This window comes from Ornithodoros turicata, chromosome 5 (assembly GCF_037126465.1).
Source record: "Ornithodoros turicata isolate Travis chromosome 5, ASM3712646v1, whole genome shotgun sequence".
Lineage (NCBI taxonomy): Eukaryota > Metazoa > Arthropoda > Arachnida > Ixodida > Argasidae > Ornithodoros > Ornithodoros turicata.
In genome coordinates, this window is record NC_088205.1 from 69710892 (window position 1) to 69733376 (window position 22485).

Sequence of the window (22485 nt, forward strand, 5' to 3'; positions counted from 1 at the left end):
TCTGATAGAGACGTGCGTGGTCTCGGTCGTGGCAGGCCTACATGGAATGCCCGGGAACTTGGACGCCTGGTTGCAGAACATAACCTCGTAGACGCTTGGCCTGCATTACACGGGAATCTGTACTGTGCTACCTGGTCGCGTGCGGATTCATCTAGCCGGCTCGACCGTTTTTATCTTCCTGCGAACCTCTCATCACAACTCTCGGCGTGCAGAGTCGTCACCAGCTTGCCGTCCATGTGTGCGATCACTGCGCAGTCGTGCTCACCTTGGACGTCAGCCAGTTTCTGACTGGCCAGGCTACGCGATGGAAGCTAGATACTTCACTGCCCTATGATGATGATGTTGTAGCAGAGGCCAGGACTGAAATAGCGGAATACCTCAATGGTCGTTCTCCATCGCCGGAACAGTGGGAAAACTTCAAGGTTTGGGCTCGATCCCTTTTCCAGAACTTGGGCCGTAAGTGTGCCCGTGAACGGAGCTCCTTGCTTAATCGGCTTGCGGCGAAAATACGAATTGTACTACGAGGCGCTCCGCTAACGCCGCTTATGCAAGAGTACCTTGAAACGCTCCAAGACCGGCACCGCAGACTTCTTCACTTGCCGCCCGGTGCTGCTCGAAAAGAGTACACGCGAGATCAGTCAGTTGCAGGCCATGGTATTGCAAGTTTCCTGCACTCTGTGCATCATAACCAGAACTCTCAACAAACACCTCACTCTTTCCGTCTCCTGAATTCCTCTACTACAGAAGATCCAAATGAGGTCGTCAGCGGATTTGGGAACTTCTTTCGCAGGCTTTACGCATGTACTCCAGTCAACAGTGCCCATGGAAGTGATTTTTTCACTGGATTACCGGTTCTGTCTGAGGGCGATCAAGCATTCCTCGACAGGCCGTTAACAATACGTGAGCTTGACTGCGCTGTGCGCAGAGCAGCTTCGGGCACTAGTCCCGGCCCAGACGGTCTTCCTCCCGAATTTTACTCGACATTCTTGCCTGTCATTCGTCGTTTCTTCTTTCAAGTATTGCAAGCATGTATAAGCGGCAATGCTTTCCCCGAATCGTTTGGCCTGGGACATATCGTGCTGCTTCCCAAAAAGAACGGGGATCCTGCGGAACCAGAAAACTGGCGCCCAATCACCCTTCTGAACGCCGACTACAAAATCCTGGCGTCTGCTCTGGGCCAAAAGATCCAGAACGTGCTCCCGTCAATCATTCATCCCTCGCGGTCGTCCAGTGTGCCAGGTAGAAGCATGTACGACACGTTGTCCGGTCTACGGGATATCCTCCGCTTTGTGTCATCTACTCATCCAGGTGGATACCTGTTATCACTGGACCAAGCAAAAGCGTTTGACAGCGTTGCTCATTCTTACCTCATTTTTGTACTTCGGGCGTATGGGTTTCCGGATGGGATACTCAGCATTATCGGACGCCTGTATAGCAACCATCGCAGCTGTCTCTATCTCCTGCAAAGGTTTTCTCGTCAGTTCCCAGTAGCCAGGGGTGTCCGACAGGGGTGTCCTCTATCCCCAATCTTGTTCGTCTTGGCGATCGACCCACTATTGTGGAACATTGACACCAACGTTCGCGTTCGTGGTTTACCCCTTCCAGCGTCCGGCGCTTGGAAAGTAGCGGCCTACGCGGATGACGTTACCGTGCTTCTCAGTGACATAGCGTCAGTGGCAGAGGCTCTACACGTGTATGATGAGTATGCTGCACTGTCCGGCGGCATGTTGAGTCAAGATAAAACAAAATTAATGCAGCTTGGCGGCAGCGCTTCTAATGTAAGCCTGCCCCTGCGTAGTGCCACATCTCTCAAGATTATTGGCGTTTTATTCGACCGAAACGGCCCCATGCACGACAACTGGCTTCAGGCTCTGCAGGAGTTCCAGTCCAAGTGTCAAGCCGCGGAACCCTTCGACCTCTCGTACCTTGAGCGCGCCTACTTAGTGCGAACTGTTTTCTGTGGGCGAGTATGGCACCTGAGCCACTTGTTAATCGCACCACACCAGATAATAACGAGGCTGCACACCGCGATGCTCTCGTTCTTCTGGAGGAAGCGTCGCAGGCCAATTGCACGGATCTTGCTGTCTCTCCCTGCTTCGCGTGGAGGAGTGTCACTTCCTGACATTGGCCTTATGAACAGAGGAATCGCTATGAAAACTGTGCTTCGTGTTCTAAATAGCGAGCCGTCGCCAACTCAAGTTTTATTGCTCTACTGCATGGGCCGCCTCGCACGGGACCTTGTTGCGCATGGCTATGACCAAGTGGCTCCATCGGCTGTGTCACCTCCACAGTTTCATGCAACCGTGCACTCCTATCACCGCAAGCTGTCCTCTGTTCTACCAAGTCATTTGCTGGCTTCTTCTCCTAGCGTGCTGTTGGAAGCAGTGGTTTGCCATGAAGTGGACAGCAATGGGTCCGATAGCGGGCGACGCCCAAGAAGCATGTCGTGGTCGGTGTTGGTCGGCTCGTGGCTTCCTGGACCCCTGCGTGATGTGATGTGGTGGTTTGCCTGAGACATCCTGCCCACACGCGACCATCTCCTCTTGTGGAACCTGGTGTCGACAAACACTTGTCCATATTGTGCACACGTCGAGACGAACAGCCATGTGCTCTACGAATGCCACACGGCGAGGATCTTTTGGTGTCTTGTTCGCCGTCACACAAATGTCATTTGCCCTGTGTCATTCGACTGTCGCCGTCCGTCTCACCGCCTTAGTATTCTCGTGACTGCTTGTGGCGCCGCCGTATTGTGGACAGCTCGCTGTAAGGCAGTAGCACAACATCGGAATCGCGCCCCATTGTTCTTGTTGCTGCGATGCTTGCGCGTGAATGTGACGAACTTCCTGCAACGGGAACTACTCGTGCTCGGACGTGAACGTTTCGACAGGTTATGGGGAGCACACCCTTCAGTTTGTGCACAGGACGGCCACGTATTCATCGTGGGAGCCCCACCTTGACTGTACATAGTGTACGTCGTATAATTTTCTCTTTGTACTTTCACACTGTGACATGGTATAGCCTGCAGACTATATAACTGATGAAATTTAGATGTATATAGTGTGCATAGTTGTATAGTAGTTATATAGTTGCATAATGTGCACATATTGCCTGTGTTTTGCGTGCCGATAGTCCTTTAGTGTAGCCATCAAATTACTGTGTGCTGAGGACCGCTTGTGTATTTCGTTCATAATAAATTTTCCCTTAACAACATTCTAGAAAACGCACCATACCAAAGGGCTTATTCTATAGAACATACTATATCAGGGTATGTATTCCATTTAAAGCACCGTTTGAGATGGGTGTTTTGCTACCTGCATTACTATCTTCTGTTTTTTTCAACAATAGGTGTATCTTCAACATCATGGTGTTTTTTCAACAATAGGGGTAGTGTAATTGGGGGAGGAAATCGAGGGTGAATTCCTCCTCCTCCAAGTAGACTCCCCTTCGAACCCCACCTGAAATATTTTTCTGGATACGGCACTGGTTGCCCCATGCCTAATATTTGGTTGTCTTACGTTTAGCGAGCTCACCCGCGATTAGTACATTTCTCTCGTGCCCGTCCAACTGCCGTAGACAGCGACCTCTGCCACTTCCTTCGTCCGGTTCCTCGAGAAACTCACCAGAGGCGCTGCCAAATTCCGATACTTTGAAGTGGGCGAATAATCCTCTTGCCCTCTTCTTTTCTATTACAAAAATAAAAAAATGATAAAGGGGAAAATAACCCTCAGACGCTACGACGAAACGAAGAACCAATGATATTTGAAATCTGACGGACGGAACCGGGAGGGATAAGAAGGAAGAGAGGGAGTTAAAATTGGAAAAAAAAATCGAAGATGTTGCCAACCTTGAGTGTGCGCGGCCACTCAAAAGACTTCCCAAGGTCTGCGCAGAAATTGAGATCTTCCGTTTCCCCGAGAAGGCTGTGCCTAGTCGCCGTCTGACTTCCGGTTTTTGATGTTTCTGTCGATTCTGGGAAATGGGATGAAGTAATGCGGAGGACAGGTAGTGGAGATACGCTGTGACGCTCATAATATGACTGAAGCACAGGTGATTCGCCGTTTCAGAAACATCTGATTGGTTCGTAGGCAGTGTCGAATGGAGTGTTTTTAGCTTATTTGCAACAGTCAATTTAATTTATGAGGAATTTCAATCTTTCTTTGTGATCTCATGTATCTTAGTAGCGCAGAATTTAAGTATAAAGTTAATCGTTTCTCCCGTTTTTTTAACAGATAATTAGAGGTAGGCATGATGGATGTACACTGTATACAGCTCCATAAAGCACTGGAAAGGGCTATAGATGTAGATAACAATTGCACAACACCTGCGGTGAAATATCGCATCCCATCGTTATTTATGTAGTAGTAGTTGTTGTTGTATATACAGGGTGTCCACGCTAAGTGTGAACAGATTTTTTAAAAATATATATAACACTTTTTCCAAGATGAAATCAATTGCAATATAGCATATGCTAAAGGGCACTCCCTAGCAGGGCATTAGCAAAGTCCAAAGGCAATGTCTTAATTAACTTTCATTAATTAACTTTTTAATTATAAAAGCTACAAAGTTGTCCCAATGAGAACATCTGTTCCTTTCGGTCACCTGATATCGTAGCCGTTTTCAGAACAAAAATCCGTTCGATAGATCGCCCGCAAAAAATTCGTGAAGGAACGCCATTTTTTCTTTATTTTGTTCATTGCGCTTCTTAGAAGACGCGCCTTTCTTTCACCCCCAATGTGAGAGGGAGAGAGAGCACACTATCGCCTCTCGCGTCCTGGAAAAAGATGAAAAGGAAACAGAAAATGCAACCCAAGATAAGGCCAGTTCCGATAGAGTCACCCGATACATTTGTTTTTGTTTTGTTTCCGCAAGTTAAAGCTCATCTTCGACGCATGAGGCGGCACTGTGCTCCTTCCCCCTCTCCCGTTGGGGATGAAGGGAATACGCGTCTTCTAAGAAGCGCAATGAACAAAATAAAGAAAAAAATGGCGTTCCTTCACGATTTTTTTGCGGGCGATCTATCGAACGGATTTTTGTTCTGAAAACGGCTACGATATCAGGTGACCGAAAGGAACAGATGTTCTCATTGGGACAACTTTGTAGCTTTTATAATTAAAAAGTTAATTAATGAAAGTTAATGAAGGCATTGCCTGTGGAGTTTGCTAATGCCCTGCTAGGGAGTGCCCTTCAGCATATGCTATATTGCAATTAATTTCATCTTGGAAAAAGTGTTATATATATTAAAAAAAAATCTGTTCACACTTAGCGTGGACACCCTGTATATATATATTTTTTTTCTTTTGTGGGAGAGGGAGGGCGGTTAGTTTATTGTTTTCTATTCTCGAGTTCTGGACTAGCCTTACCCGACTGTTCGGGTCTCACATCTGCACATTTTTTATATCTCAGTCAAACAATCAGTCATGTAGATTTGCACAGTATCTTTCAAATGATATTTTCTGGGTTTACTTCTGTGGCAGAAGCCACGCGCAGAAACATTCACTGAGATCGAGCCATCACAATTTTTAGCCAAACAAGATTAATGAAGATGCCTTCGCGAAACACTGGATACTCGTGCTGGGTGTCCTATGCTCGAACAGGTTTCAGCATTTCTAAGGCAGTTGCATGTGGCCCGCGCAAAGCATCGAATTCTAGTATGGTTGTAGTGTGCGAAACAGAATTTTGTCTTCCATCCACCCAACTTGCCGCCCGTCTCAGCAGGCAGACCGCCCTCTCTTTCTTAGTTTTTCTTTCTTTCGGTAAAGGATAACTCCCCGCCCCATCCACCTGACAGCATGGTATTTTTTTCTACACCCGTTTAGGTGTTTAACAGGGGTATTTTCGTAAATGAACATCCTTATTTATGTATTTTCCTTGTTTATTTTTATTCTGCAGTCTCAATTGAACGGCGCAATTGCAAAACATCCACCTGAAATTGCGTCTTAAATGGAATACTGTCCCTGAAACGGTGTCGCCTGTAGAATATCCCCATTTAAATGGCGCTTTTTCTGGTAAACACCATTTATGTCTATTAGTGGTGGTACATGGCGTGAAACTCACACCGCAAAGGTGTGTGCCATAGTACAAGACGCTGACACCGGAATGGCGTAAACAAATATTGTGTACACCTTCTGTCTTAGCAAGATCGGCTTTTCCGCGCGTGCATTCTATGTACTAGTAATGGGAGACACAAACTTATTTACATCTGTTAATACTTATCCCATCGATCTAAAGCAGCATACAGTGGGAGAAAAAACAGTCGCAACACGTTCCTATTTTTCTGCTCATATACACGGTGTTCCCGCACACACACACAAAAACGCTGTCACATTCCAGAACAAGCAGAACATAGGAGCACAATACCGTCTCATGGCTTCAGCTGCTCTGTGAAAGCAGTCAAAAGAAGGACAAGTATGGCAGCACAAAGGCCCGCATCGGCCCCTTCTTTCTGATAGCATCCTATAGCCATCAATGCCTTTCTCTTCCCTGGACGGCAGCAAGTATTGATTCCGGTCTCGAACGATATGATGATTATCTCTCTCCCCTCCGTCATTGCAGCAAATGAAAAGGACGCAATAAATTAGATTCTCCGGCTTGTAATTAGGTCATAATTGGCGTCTTCTCAGTGCGGCAGGCACAGTAAGGGGGGTGCTGTCTTCGGCCATCGCTTCCTTTTTTGGTTTGTGTGTGTGTGTGGAAAGCAAGCGCGATGGTTCGAGATTAAACATGGTGAGGATGGAGAGAAAACTGACGCGGACATGCAATTGCAATCTTATTATTATTTTGTGTGTGCATTGCCGTATAGTTATTCGTTTTTCTTCCTTTTGATACCCTGCATGCATGCATGATGATTTTGGTGGGTGGGAAGTAAATGATTTTTTTTTAATATATATACACGAAGTACTCTACAGGTTGTCCCAGCAACCAAATCAATTTTTTTTGTTTTTTTGTTTCATATTAGCGCCACGAAGCAACTGTGGCTATGAGCGGCGCACACATGTGGACAGATGGAGAGAGGACAGCAGGAAGGAATGGGGGACAGGGGCGTTAGTATGCGTCCTGGGCCGACTTCAGGGGGAACTGTGGCGAGAGTCGTCTGGGAAGTCTTCGGAAATCTCAGGGAAAACCTGAGACAGCACAGTGTGTGGTAGGATTGGAACGGTGGCAGGATTCGAACCCAGTGTGGAGCGTATGGCACAGTCAGAATGCTCGCGCGGCTCAATGGTTAGCGTGCTGCCCATGTCACGTCGAGACTGGGAGGTACCCGGGTTCGAATCCCGGTGCCGGCTGCGCTGTCTGGGTGTTTTCCTGGGTTTCCCTCTGACGCTTTCAGACATACGTCGGCGCAGTTCCCTTAGCAGTGGGTCCATTCCCCCGAGGGCGTCAGTTGTGACGTTGCCCACCTCTGTGAGCCCCACAACGGCGGGCGAGTCCTTTCACCATCATCACAATCACCATCAGAATGCTCGAGATGTGACGGTCTTCTCGCGGATACATTTCCACGGCTTCCGAAGTTTTGTTGTTACCGCTGATGAGCGTTTTGGGATGTCCGAATCTGCTGACGATTTCGTTCTATTCTATTTCTATTCTCGATTCTATGAATTCGATGACGTGAAGTGACGTGCTGGTCTTTCTTGTTTTTTTTGTCTTCTTTTTTTTTTTGAGACTCCACTGCACTATAAAACAGTGCGTGTCAAAATGGGTGTATGACGATGATTCGCGAATATTTCGGGCTTCACGCCTGGAGGCTTTAACCGATCAAGAGGGCCGTGGCAAGGTTGTTCTCTATAAAGTCACTAAATAAGCTAGAGTCGCTAGAGTCACAGAGTCACTAGAGTTAGAGAGTCACTAGAGTTAGAGAGTCACTAGAGTCACAGAGTCACGGATCTAGAGTCACTAAATAAGCTACGCTTCAGAGTATCGACACTAAGACAAAAGGGCAAGTTGGAGCCACCATGTTGTTTCCGTTTAACCTCCAGCCCCACCTCTACTTCGGCAGTAGAAATAGATGAGGATGAAGTTCGGCAGTGTTAGAACACAACACTTCGACACTTCGAAGGGCGCTCCATGGATGGCGTCGGAGGTCAAACGGAAACAACATGGCGTCTCCAACTTGCCCTCTTGTTTCGGTGGCGATACTCTGAAGTTCTCCACAGATCGAATACTCCTGCACAAATCACACACAAGCGCACGTAAGATGAATCAGCCCGTTCGGTGAATATCTGGATCGGCAAATTTACGTAGAATAATGTTTGCAGCGAATATGTAAGAAGAGCATATAATCGTTCGAAACGCAGGTCGCGAAAGGCTTACAAGAAATCATGTTGATGTCCTGGATTGGATTTGATTGGATTGGATTTAGCTAAAAATAAGGTTGGAGATTCTGGCGCCGCCAGTGTGGTACCGGCTACTTCAGCTCACTTGCGCACTACTAAAGGGTGGTCAACATCACATGGGGTTTAATGATAATGTGATGATCACATTAAAGTGTATGACTAAAGCGAAAATCTTAAAGTAACTCTTGGGCTTGTAACGCAGCGGTCAACTGTTTTATACTGACACTGATCTCCTGTTTGAATTGCAACCATGTGTTCAGTTAATACTAAGAGAAAGCTATACATGTAGCTGCGAGTAGCTAATGCGAAGAAAGCTTTATCACCACACTTCTCAGTCCTGTTCACCAACGCTACAACCACCCCACCTATTCCTTTCTTTTATTTTTATTTTTTATTTTTTTGTGATTCGAAGGGGCACGACGGAAAGTATTTGTAACTGTCTGCTGTACTTCATACCCTACAAGGTTCGATACTTCTCCTTCACATTCAGGGCACCTTAGCGAGCTACGACACGGTCCGTCAGTGAGGAACGATGCTTCTCTGAACGAATCTTGAGCCACTTGCTTCCAATCTAGGCCCATCTATCATAGTCCGCCTCCACTTTCTTCTTATATTCCCTCTCTTTATTGGTACAGCTAAGAAAATCTCTCACGACGACAAGTATGAAGTTTCATAGCTATGTATTGATGGATGATATCTGGGTCATTATTGAGAAGAGATGGCAGAGAGAGAGAGAGAAAAGAAATACACGTGCCCAGTGATGTGTTGAACTCGAGTGCTCGAGATGACGAGAAGATAAACTTGTTACGAACAAGCTTGTCTTTCTTTGCCTCGTGCGTTTGCAAGGATCACGAGGGGTGATTAGTAAAAAGTCCTTCAGGAGGTACTAATTAAAAAAAAAATTCTCCTGAGTGAATGAAAGATGCAGTTACCTTGTTAGCAAGGCACGAAACTTTTTTTAGAGTGCACATTTTCCACATCATGTGAAATATCATGTGTTATATATATAACATATATAAACATAAACATAACATATAACATATATATATATATATATAAACATCATGTGTTATATATATATAACATCCGCCCTGGAGAGATTTCTTCCCTGCCACAGTTACCACTATACGGGGCATTCAAGGAAAAAAGCATGCGCCAGCAGTCGTCTCACGTCACAAGGCCCTTGACCACATTTCTAATCACTACAGCTGTCACAGTCTCATCTATACCGACGGCTCAGTATCTCAAGACTCTGCCTCCAGCGCCTACTTTGTTCCAACCTGCAGTGGTCTTCAAGACTTCACTCCCAAACCATCTCATCTACTTCGGCTGAACTATGTGCCATCCTACACGCATCCATCGCTTCGTCTCTTCATAAGCTTAATCAAGTGGTCATACTCACCGATTCCTCAGCTGCACTTCATAAGTTATCGGATGTTGATAATCAATCAATACTGGTGAAGAACACCCGACGTGCGTTAGAGCTTGCCCAGAAGCAAGGAATAAACATTACCCTACAATGGATCCTGCACACTTTGGCCTCCCAGGCAATGAACACGCTGATAAACTTGCCAGGGCAGCTCACTCTCTACCCTCAAAGCCCTTTCCTATCCCGCAAGAATGCCGCCGGAAAACCGCCAGATCCCTTATACAGTCATCCAGTTCAGCCACCAGACGTGCAATATCCCACGCCTGCCCCCCTCTGTTGTCATGCACCTGCAGCAGAGCCGCATGCCACTGTCCTTCACCGAATCCGCACAGGATCCGCCTGCACGCACAGCTGGCTTCATCGGTTCGGACTTACACCGACACCACTATGTCGACAGTGCTCTTCAAATTCGGAAACCATAAGTCACATCCTGCTCGAATGTCCCACCTACAACGAAGCACGCAGACGGCTGCTCAACACTGACCCCAGCATGTCTACATGTGACACCATCTTTGGTGGCAACTCGCCTGGCGAGCGACGACGCCGGACTGCTGCTCTGGTCGCCTTCCAATTTACGCTGCAACCGCAATTAGCGCCACGCGGCTGTGCGGGTACGGTGGCGTCCAATCACAGAGGGAAATGGTTTGCGTAGACCAATGGGAGTCCGCACCGCCGTGTCGCGCCTCTTGAGACGGAGAGGAGAGGGAAAGGATGAATTGCGGTTTCCTTTTTGACTCCGTTATAAGGAGGGTTTACTGTGTATGAATGTTGTTTCCCTCATTGGTTTCTGTTCTTGGCTTGTAAAATGTTAATACAAGTTTCGTGATGTTATGGCTATGCTGTACAAGTTGTTTTCAAAAATTAGTCCCCCCCCCCCCCACACACACACCGACATGTTCCACAACAACAACAACAACTGCATGAATGATTATGGGATGAGGTGATTCACCGCAACAATTGCGGTACCATACCTCAGTTCCTGTGGGTTAGTACATGAGTGGGATGACGATGAAAAAGATGAGGCATACACACTCGCACGCACACACATTACAGACGCAAATGAGATATCACACACGTGGGTGCGTCTAACTGATGGGATAGTAGTTCATCCGGTCGGCTACCGGAGATGAAATGCTGTGAAGAACACATCTCCGCATTCATGGCAACAGCTCTGAGGTCACAGGAGTTCAAGCAGGTTAGAAGACGTCAGGAACACATAGAATGAGTGAAGGCATTGACGGTGCTGCACAGGGTTAGACCAATGACCCAAGACTGCTGCAAGGTTTGTTGTTGAGACGGGTCAGTTGGGACGGGAGCAGTGCTCTCTCCGAACTGTATAGAGGGCAGCCGGTGAGGACGTGTTGAATGCTTGCCACTATGCCGCAGTTGGAACACGAGCTGGTTGACGTGCGACATGTTTAGTTTAGCTGGTTACCATACAATTGTGATAATAGCTAGGCTCAAAGAGATAATCCTCGCGATACTGTGTGATCTCCTTCTATATTTGTCGCAATAAAAATTATTTATTTACCCACAACCAGCGTATGAGGTCGAACAAATATCACAAAGTGTTATCCTTCCACAGTTTTCACAGAATGGGTTGAAATGCAAAGCCTTTTGAATGCATCAGTGCGAAGCACAAATATAGATCCCGCTCTCATCTTTTCAGATTTCTCAAGCCCACAAGGTAGACACTTCATTTTCAAAGGGTGAGTGTGTGTCTTTTATTACGTTATACAAAAGTCAACAATCATCATTACTTTGTTGAACCTATTTGTTACCTTTTAATACGTAAAAGCGCAGTCGATTTCGATTACCTCCATATCCGAAAGATCACAACGGACCCATCAGGACGCATTTTTTTTCTTAACATAAAAGTAATATGCAAGCGAGCTGTTATTCGCTCGACTTTGGCAATATATCCAAGACGACACTCAAATCAGCAGTGAAACATACACCAGCTACAAATATAAAACGCAAAGAGACCCAAAGAGGGGCCCGCGAATCCCCAGCACGTAGACTTTCCCTTCCACATCGTAACACAAGCACATCAGCGAACCGCCGCTCGGTCGCTCTGACGGCCGACCCATATCGGGCCAAATGTCAAAAGCGTTTTCCATGTCATTCCACGCGAGCTTCTTGTAAGCCCCGACAATATTGCATCTCAGCGTGAAATAAACCCCCTGCTCTTTTATCCCGACGCATCCGCCGTCATGTTTACCCTGAAAGCTATCTCGTACACCTTGTATGTATGACTACAGAAAGATAACAAACGCTATCCCTCAGAGATCTCGAAAGAGTGAACGCTTTCAAGAGAGATCGATGCCATCCCCCCTTTTTGATCACACAAATGCGGCCTGCATAGGAGAACGTTGAACTTAGCTAGAATGTGAATGGCGTTCCAAGGTAAACAGAAACGTGCCCGGGTGAATGTGCTAAGTGTACTACTGCGCGCGTACTCCGTGTCCTGGATAAATTACTCGAGCAAGATGCATCTGATGTCAGCTGGAAAGTGCAAGCGCTGATGCATGATACATCTTGAACGGTGCTTTGCGGTTCTATGTTACTCCTTCAGGGGCTCGCATGCCGCATGCGGTATTCAGCAATGCGCACGCGCTTCACCTCTGGCGTCGCGTCATCACGTGCGTTCGTGCATACGTGCGTGTGTGTTTCAAGAGCAGCAGATTTTTATGTTCTCGCAACTCAGTTTTCTGTATATTTACTTACCGTATTTTCACGCGTATTAGCCGCGGCTTATGCGCGATTTATTTTTTTCGCGGACGCTCTGCGGCTTATCCGTGGGTGCGGCTTATCTGGTGACTACTTTTCCCTGGTACTTTCCCCATACCCCGGGTTAAACGAAAGGGCCGACAGTGCCTCATGTTTTTCGGAACAGGACCGCCCTGCAAGTGCACGAACAATACCAAACAGGGGCGGGTCCACTCCACATTAGAGTGGACTAACCCGTCAATCCACGAAAAACTCGCAACAAGGGCACAATCCGATCTTAGTAGAACACTAGAACTGACCTCCTTTGTTATACATCATGCCGACACCGGAATGTGGACAGGGTTTATGGCCTTCCCTACGGTCTCCTTTGTCGGCAGACCCACAGGAAGGGTTCAATACACCTGACATCGGGATAAAACGTGGTCGGCTAAGCGTCAGTTCTCATTTGGCGAGAGCAGCAGCATTCGTGGACACGGGCACGGCAGTTAGAGATGAGGCATGGCTCCAACGCTGAGGCACAGCCACGATAGCGGCTTCAAACTAAAAGTCGTCGACTTCGCGGACAAGTACGGGAACAGGGCAGCTGGCAGGGAGTACGGCGCTGACGAGCGTTGAGCGTCTCTATTGATTTTGTATGTGCATCACTGATTTAGCGCACAAAGCAGTCACGTCGTATTACCCGCGGCTTATCTGCGAGTGCGGCTTATCTGCAAAAACATTTTCAAAATGTATCTAAAAACGAGTCCTGCGGCTTATCTGCGGTGCGGCTAATACGCGTGAAAATACGGTACTCGGCCTCTTTTCTTTTTTTTACTTCGGGACAAGTCAACTCCGCCCACAAAGCTGAAGACTCCTGTGATTGGTGTAGCCGAGGTCAAGACGTCCCCCACTGACAAAGTGGTACCAACATATGTTTCAAACTATTCTCTTTTAACTCGGAGAAAACGGTGGGGGGGGGGGGGGGGGAGATGTCAAAGTTGGCCCACCGTTATTGGCCACACGCTAGTGGGCCATCACGACTATAGTCATGCATCATCGACTATAATCATCAGTCACGACTATAGCCAGAAAGGGGTGAAGGGTTGGAGGTGATGTATGTACAGGATGAAGGAGATTTGATGTGCACTGTGGATGGGGGTAACGTTAGGGGTGTATTTGCGCAAGGGCCCTTTTTCCGAAGAAAACGCACGATGCTACGAGCTTTAGCAGATCGTTCAGCGTAAGAACATCCGGAGTATAGGATGTTCTGCTAACGTGCCAGTCCGAGAGTGTGCAAGGTACGTTTCCCGCATAGTATAGTATGCACATGCGTTCTTCCAGGATATGTTCGATAGTGCCAGTTACCGCAGCTGGCATCATCCCTATAGAGCCGATCTTGCGTAGTTACGAGCTGCTTAAAACGGAACTTCACCGCATAACACTCTCTAAGCCAACCATGATCTCGAATGGCATTGTTCCCTTCCCTGATTTGTTGGAAATTGGAGGCGTATGCCTTTTTGTGACACTTATGCTGTTATTTTAATTGCCGCAAAAAGGCGTATACGTCCCGTGCTTTCTACATATCTGATAACTGTATCACACTGCGCAACTGTTGGCCTTCAACGGATTCATCGCCCTATAGGACTAGGTGGTGGTGGTGTGTGGTGAAAGGGCTTGCCGACTAGCCCTATAGGACTATTCAGCGGACTACCCATGGTACTATCCAATCCACTTTCGTTCCCGTCGCCCGGCACGTGAAAACTGTGGCATCACCAAAGCAGGATCCTACTATACGCTCGAATGTAACATCATTAAGCAGCGTCCAGCAACTGGGCCTTACCACTCCGCGTGGTAACAACAACAGCAAAAGAAGAAGAAGAAGAGAAAAAAAGGAGGAGACTGGCGTCCGTGTAGAGATTGCCGACATCCTGTCCGGATCGTCCTCGATTTCGCGGTCATTGAAAGGGCAACTGCATGCTCGAAGATTGTCTCTGTGCAAGCTCATCATCCTATGCTTGTGGCTGAGGAAGATATTGCGCAAACAGTAATAGTGACTCCATTCGCACGATTCGAGGTTTTGCGCATGCTCCTCGGTCTGCGTGCGGTTAAGCATTCCGGCGAATTACCGCATCCGTCATCAGAAGACTTCGGCCATAGTTATAAGCGCGACAAGACACGGAGAGGAAGAACTATAGACACGGACAGGCACTGTCGAACCAACGTGCGGGAACCATTTCGTTACATAGGAGACTTCGTTTGTCTACTTTTGCATTGACGATTTCCTCTTTGCACGGATCCAGAGCTGTACACGTTACCCCCCCCCGCCCCCCCCCCCAAAAAAAAAGGAGCTAAATAAGTTATCCGTTCCTTCGAAAAAACAGTAACTAAATACGTGACCCGTTACTAAAAATAAAGGGAACGCGTTCTCGTTACTTGGAAGTAACGAGTTACTTCTATACGGTACATTTGCATACAAGACAGCAGAAATACGAAAGCATCGCCTACTCATCCATGATAAATTACACCTGAGTAGCAACTGGTACACAAAACTAGCTGGAACTGGCTGGGAACTGGAGTTCCCGAGTAGGGGCCAGAGACACAAAAGCACTAAACGCCCTGAGCACAGTGAATCCTTGAAAGCAGGAACACAAAGAACACATTGAGTGTTCTGAAACACTGCGGACACTAGAGCAATGACAAACGCGTTGCTCTCTGGTATCCTTTTCTCTTCGCTGGGGATTTTGAGAGAGTATCGGAAGAGTAAGGCGGGGTGATCAGAGTAAAGATGGACAGAAGAGAGTATAGAAAGACTGTAAAAGTCACAGTTACACTCCATTTACTCTTGTTTTCTCTTTTTTTTCTTCTTCTTAGAGTGTAGCATCCAGAATGGTCTTGCATTATCTTTCCGTATGTCTACCAAACTGGTTCACAGTTCATAGCGCGCCATCCCCTAAACACGGTAGTGACTCTTCCTGGATAACAGCGTAGGGCTTCCGGGGTCTTCGCTTCTCCTTGGTCTTGTCTGGGCCGTTTCTCAGGCCCTTGGCCGTCGGAGAGATCACTTTGAAGATAAAGGCTTCGCTTTATCACATTATCCTGCCTTTGTCGGGTAGCTGCCTATGTTGCAAGTAATTCCGCCTGTGGCTCTTAACGTTCACGTGTCGCTGTTGTTGCCTCTTATTAAAAATTACCTATTGTCCCAGGAGGCACTTCTGCAGCTATGAGAAGCGTCCCATAAGTTATCGACCTCGCACAAAATGAGGTGGCCGATGTGGATGAACTGATGTAACTTTTCTACGTAGTTCCTTCTAATGTCCACACACTAAGCCCTAGATGACCTTATTTAGTAGTTCCGCTTTGGCGAGCGACACTCCAGTGCTTGGACCCCGTAGGGAAAAAAACATGGAAGTTCGGTTAACCAAGAGACGAGCCACGGAGTCAGTGACATCAGCATCACTGGGAAAGTGGACACAACGGGGCTGTTTTTTTATGTTAGAGAATAACAACACCAATAGATAAATTAATTACGATGAATGGTGAAATTCACCCCATGAGATGCTGTCCACTATCCCAAGGCACGATGGACAGAATGAGATGTGACATGATGATGAGGCGGTGAACGACGCTGAACTGAGAGGTAGACAGTTAGTGGAGGGGTGAGTCAACATTAGGGGCGGCGATAACATCAACAAAACGCTAGGCAAAAACACAACACAGAACAAGTGGAAGCCCGATGGGGCGATACCTGTCGTGTACGGTGCGTACTCGACCGTAGCATGGCGCTGGGTCGCATTGTCCTGACGGAATAAGACCCCGTTCCGGAGCATACCGGGTCGTTTGGCCTTGATGGCTTCCGGCAAGCGATGAATCAGGGTTGCGTACTAGTCCCCGCTGATGGCCTTGCCTTTCTTAAGATAATCGATGATCAGCACGTACTCCGAATCCCATAAAACTCTGACCGTCACCTTGCCTGCTTATGGAAATGACCCAGCCGTTTTTGGGCGGTGGTAAGGAAGGGTGTTGCCACTGCTTGGACCGGGCTCTGCTCTCGGATTTGAAATAGTGGGCTAAGGTTTCGTCTACAGTCACAAACCAGGCACGGAAATCCGCGGGATCTGCCGTGAACAGCTGGAGATTGACCGTGGATGTGCTTTTGGATTTGCCTGTGATCTGAGCGAAGGCACGGATGTCCGACTTGGCGATCTACCGTAAGCTTACCGTGCGTGCACACGGTAAATGCTTCCTTCTGCTACCATCTCCACAGGCCAGCCAGGGCGGGTGTCGTCTTCGAGGCTCTCCCGTCCTCGCTTGCATTCCGCGACGCACTTCATCGCCGTGCTGTGGGATGCAGCATTATCCCCCCAAAGTCGCCACCATGTCCCGGTGGATGCCTATCGGAGCCGGCTGTTTCTCAATATTCAGGTCCGAAGCCTCCGCGTCTGTTTGGGAGTTCCCAGAACGGCAGAGACCTACTCTGTCAAGGCAGAGGCGCGCGAAAGGCAAGCAGGCGTCCTTACGGGACGTGGAAACACTTCGGATTTATGCGCATTACCTCATACAGCACCCCTACCATTATCTTCGGCTAATCGATATTGACTGTCCGGACTCTAGCTGTGGCAGCGCTGTTGACCGCCTGACACTGTCGCTCCCCACCACACCATCAGTGCGTTCCTGCGCCCCGCCAATGTGGACTTTTCGCAGGCATCCTGTATATGTGACCACACTCCTGGTCTTCTGAAGAAAAACTCTGTGCCTCCCGTTGGTTGCTCATCAACTTACGCTGGAGCACCTCAGCTCAGCTTACTCTCAACGACTCCCTGTGCACACCGGTGGATCAGTGTCTCAAGACAGACTTTTACATCCCATGAAAACCTTGAAGTCCCCTACGAAACGTCATCTACCGAGTCAGAGCTCTTCGCCAACCTGACCGCGTTGAACCACATTGCGGGATCAGCGCCTGGCGGGTGGGCTGTGTTCACGGACAGTAAAGCGGCGCTAGAGGCTCTGGCAAATTATTGTAACTATGCTAGTCGCAACATACAACAGAGTTCTATCCTCGGGTCATAGCCTGTGTTTCCAGTGGGTACCCAGTCACACCGGCCTGCATGGAAACACCCGCGCAGACGCTTTAGCACGTCGGGCACATGGGGACCGTCCCCGTCAGTAGCTGTCCACTGCCACTTTCAGCCTCAGCATGTCGATTACAGACACGCCGAATCCGCCACAGTGGCACTCGGCAGTTTCAAGAAGTCTCATCTGCGGTCCATCGACCCGTCGATGGATTTCATTGCCACACACCACTGCTAGCGTCGAGACGCGTCCATTCTACACCGACTACGACTTAATGTCGCCAGGACACCTCTGCTTCTCTATAAAATGAGTCTTCTCCACTCGCCCAAATGCCCCACTTGCGCTGGTGAAGCTGATATTCCACATCTTCTCCTCGACTGCCGCAGATCCGACAATCCTCGAGCCGCGCTCAGACGACGCCTACACGAGCTGCGGCCACTCTGCCCGGCCCAGTACGACGACATCCCACACAGCGGTCTGTGACAAAAGCAGTTTTGACGTTCCTCAGCGACACAGGTCTCATGAACAGCCTGTAAACTCAAGGCCTCATTCTTCAGTGCCCCCCCCCCCTTCACCTTTCACCCTCATACGCATTACCCTCACTACGCCCTCTTCATCTTATTCACCCTCATTACGCAATCGTTTTTTTAAGTCATCTTTGTCTTTAATCTATCTCATCTTGCTTTCACCTTTTGTTAGTTTATTCTTGATTTCCCAATTTTTCCAGTGTCTTTTTATTTTACTTTTATTTAGTTTTCTTTCGTTTTTCTTTCTTGTTTTTTTTTGCGGAATAGCAAGCCGACATGTCGTTTGGCTGACCTTTTCTCCCTTTTTTTTCTTTGTTCTAATAAATATATCCACCCCCCCCCCTGGTGTTTCTGAGACAAACATTCAAACGTTCAATGATGGCACGTGCCTTTATTTTCTCCATTTTAGCTATACACTGCACGGATCGCCACATGCAGCCATGGCCACCACAGAATAGCCACGTATCCTGCAATTTTCAAAAGTCCGCCCATGGCCTGTGATCAAGTTTCGTGTCTGTGGGCTCACTCCTCCTATGTCATGACGAGAACTTATGGGGCGGCTCTCGCGTTTGAATTCCACTTCTTCGTTATCTATTTGTGCCTTCTCTCCAATGCGTCTCTGACGGCTCACATATCACCGTTCGCATGGCAACGCAAAAACATCGTTACTTCTCTTCCTGGAACTAAAGCAGAAATTGTGCATAGGATACAAGAAGACAGGCTAAAGAAAAAGAAGGTTTTCGAGCCCTTAGCAGACGAATGTGATCACAAAGCCGATGCCTTAAAGACGCAGCTTGCTTTTATGCGATACGGAGAATGTTTTCCTTGCGAATGAACATTTTTGTTCCGATAGTTCAGGCTCCGCTTTGTTTTTCAGAGATGGAAGCTAAAAACGCATGTTTTCTATCGGACTACGTTCAGATAATCCTCACAGAAGGATTACGGTGAAAACGAAACTTTCAATTGCGGTCGAGAACATAATGCTGGTGTTTTATAGAAGCCACCCCTCCTTTTTAAGCCTCCTCAGATTATAGCGAGGCTATTATTCCGTACTTGGTTTCGAAGGGTCGTACCGTAACACCGCGCTTCTGATGGGGCTGTGGCGTTGCGGCCAAACGTGCTGTTCCGCTTTCGGCGGCACAATCGAAATGGCAGGTTGCCTTTGTGTGTGCGGGGTGTTTACCAAAACAGATCTGCCGTGCAGAACAGTTTTTAGATCCGTGCTAAGTAAAAATGTAAAATTTCAGTGTTTCACGAATTTTTTAAATTTCGGTTCATCAGCGGCCGCTTTGTTTGATGCCAAACAAAACCAGCACGTAACAGCCAATGTTTTTTTTTACCAATCCGTTTAAGCTCTAATGCGCCAATGCGTTTAAGCTCTGTTACCGTACATCATCCACGGTTGCGGAGATGCACGGCATTGTCAAGGCACTGAAACAAGTGGAGTCTTGCCCTCCGCAGAGGTGGATTTCTTTTTCTTTTTTTGTCTGACTGGAAGGCTCCACTTGAAAGCATTTCTGGACTTGGGCTACGGTCTCCAAACTGTGTGCTTCTCCAAACTGCGAGAACCATTCATCATCGTGTAGTGCTGGCTGGACACGACATCATCTTTCAGTAGGTTCATGGACATTGTGGAATCGCAGGCAACGATGCAGCAGATTCTGCTGCTCTTGGTGCCCATAATAACGACGTATCTCACGCCATACCGTTTACGTGCATAGATACAGTGGCGCGCAGACATGCCTTAAACAGCAGAGCGCGTGTAATCGGGCGCTGACAGGCAGCTGGAAAGGAGAGTGGGATGATCCACTCACTCTATATCCCTGAAGGGAGGGTCGGTACGCATGCGGTTCCCTGATTACCGATACAAGCACGTGATCAGGACCACCCAAGGTACATCAGATAAACGGCGCGGTGCTCCTGAGAAGCCGAAACGCGAACGCATTCGTTGTGCGTACCGCCCCCCCCCCCCCCCCTTTAACGGGGGCTTTCCAGCTGTCTATCAACGCCCGACGACACGCGCTCCGCTGTTCAAGGCAACTCTGCGCGCCACTGTACAAACCTTCCCCTGCGGATCTATCCATCCTACAGTTGGCAATACGAAGTCTATAGGGAGCGCGTAGGAAACGCAAGACGTAAACGCTATATCGGACGCAACGGGTCTGTCCGCAAAGCTGCTGCGTAAGCTGCCGTAAAGCTGCTGGATTGCGTGCGTTTTGCAGTTACGGCTAGAAGTGAAGAGTTAAAAAAGAATGGAAAATCAAAAACACTGAGCTAAGCAAGCTTTTTCTAAGCATGCTATGTTGTTCCTATAAAATATATATCCTATCGCAAGACTACTCACGGTTTTCGCGTGAGTTACTTGTGGACGTTGAGCGGACAACGGAGCACTTGGCGCGAGTATACTATGGTGGGCTGGAAATACTGGTGTGCCAATCGGCCTATCCAATGCATGGTGAAGGGGGGGGGGGGGGGTCCCTCAAATGAAGGATAGATCGAGTCGTCGTTCGCAGCGAACCATGCGGATTCGCCACGAACTACAAAGGAAAACTAAGTCTCCGCCTGTGTCTCTGTGTAAGCAATAGAACATTTTTTTATGTGGAAGCTTTCTTCAGCGGCAACTGTTCCTTCTGCTTGCATTTATGGTTGTCAATTAGGGGTACGTCGAAGTCGTCACGTGACAACGGCAGACGGGTGTTCCTAATGGCACACATCTGAACGTCTCGATGTGATAACACATGCCATGCTGTGGATGTTCGTTCGTCACCTTATCAGTAAAGCGCGTGGGCGTGTACATGCTTAGATTCCCAAGTTCGTTGAACAAGAAAATAAATAAGAAAAAAAAAAACACGCTATCTCGTCTACTTCTTGCTTCGACAGACGTAAATCAGTAAAAAATTTCTATAGTTCCCTGCTCCCTGTGCTCGAAAATAAGTATGCTCGGCACTTGGCTGGTTCATGGGGGAATTTCATTATTGTGAAGAACGACGATATAGTTTCATGTTTCTGTCGCACGACAGATGTGTGGACAGTTTGTCGGACATTTATTGTCATTAGAGTGAGATCAGTAGACAGCAGAATGGTTCCTGTTGTGGTTTCGCAGTGTACTAAGGGCCATAACAGATTTTGCTCGTCAGTTTGTGATACTATACGAGCGACTCGAAATTATCGTCGATTCGCCTATCTTCACATGCTGAGAATCTTTGTCACAGTTTTGCAGCGTTTCGTATGAAACCTGTCCGTCGTGCCGTAAGTCATAAGTCGCAAGACATGCCACTGTCGTCATATGGTACTGTGTTAATGCTTGATAGAATAGATTGCTGTATAGAGTTTCTTGTTTCGTCGGGCTGCCTCAGTTCAAAAGCAAACAAATAAAAAAAAGGTCAGCCGCGGTGATACCTGCAACCAAACAACTGATAACGAGCGACTCGTGTCCTTGTTTGTCCGTATCGCATCCCAAGCACTAACATTCGCACACCAGCGCTCTTGAGCAAACTGTAGTGGAACAATGAAAAAATTGAACATCACGTGACTTAGGAAAATCCGCCAGAGCGCGGCCCTATCGCGGACTTCAGCGTCCCTGGAGCATCCTTCATTTTTGGGTACCTGAAAAACTTGCCGATTGGCACACCCGTATTTCTAGCCCACCATAAGTATACTGCCAGGTTGAAAATGCTCACGCAGTTTCTCGTCGGCCGCGAGAGCAACGCAGAACCGAAAAGTCAGCTTTGGGTGGCCCCGCAATGTCCAATAAATAGCGAGCTCGCGCAAGACGCAAAAGCTGTGTTTACGATGTTCTTGATGTTTTCACTCCTTCCCAATAAACCGCAGTTGTTAGTCAGCGCCTCGTTTGTCTACTTCACGTCCCGTTTCTGCGCTGTTTTTTTCGTGTCTGTGTTTACGTTCTCTGCATGTGCAGTGGCGATAACGCTATTCCTCGTGCACGCGAAACTCCCGAGCCGGCTATTCTAAAACTCCCTATTGAGATACTCTGTCTGTGGCAGCGCAACGTGACCACTTGGAAGCAATTGACCCTAATATGAATTTCTCCATCCATCACGGTGAAAGCAGTCTGCATGCGTCTTTTGCATCGACCCCGTCTGAATGTTGCCCACACGCCTCACAGGATGTACAGAATGAGGAAATGTTGCTCCCCGAATTGTTCCACCTGTGACACGCTAGCTGATACTGAACACATTCTCCTACGCTGTGCGGCATATGAACGACCGAGATACTGTTTACGGTTAGCTTTGCGCAAGATCACCACCGGTCCATTAAACGTGAAAGCTCTTCTAGGTCCCAGGAACAAAGAAGCATCACAACTTTTTGCCATATACGAGGGTGGTTCCATAAGTTTCCGGCCGGAGCTAGAAAATGCGCGCGAATATGAAAATGCGATTAAGGACGCGTGGCGCCATCT

General features: G+C 47.9%; 1 protein-coding gene across 2 annotated transcripts in view; it reads left to right on the top strand.

Moving 5' to 3' along the window:
* Window positions 1-22485, top strand: part of LOC135394665 (leucine-rich repeat-containing protein 24-like) — a 255982-nt gene that overhangs the window by 83053 nt on the left and 150444 nt on the right. For both annotated transcript variants that reach the window (XM_064625519.1, XM_064625517.1), the window contains one exon: window positions 11429-11468. The gene's annotated coding sequence lies outside the window, so the exon portion shown is untranslated. The remainder of the gene's footprint in view (window positions 1-11428; window positions 11469-22485) is intronic.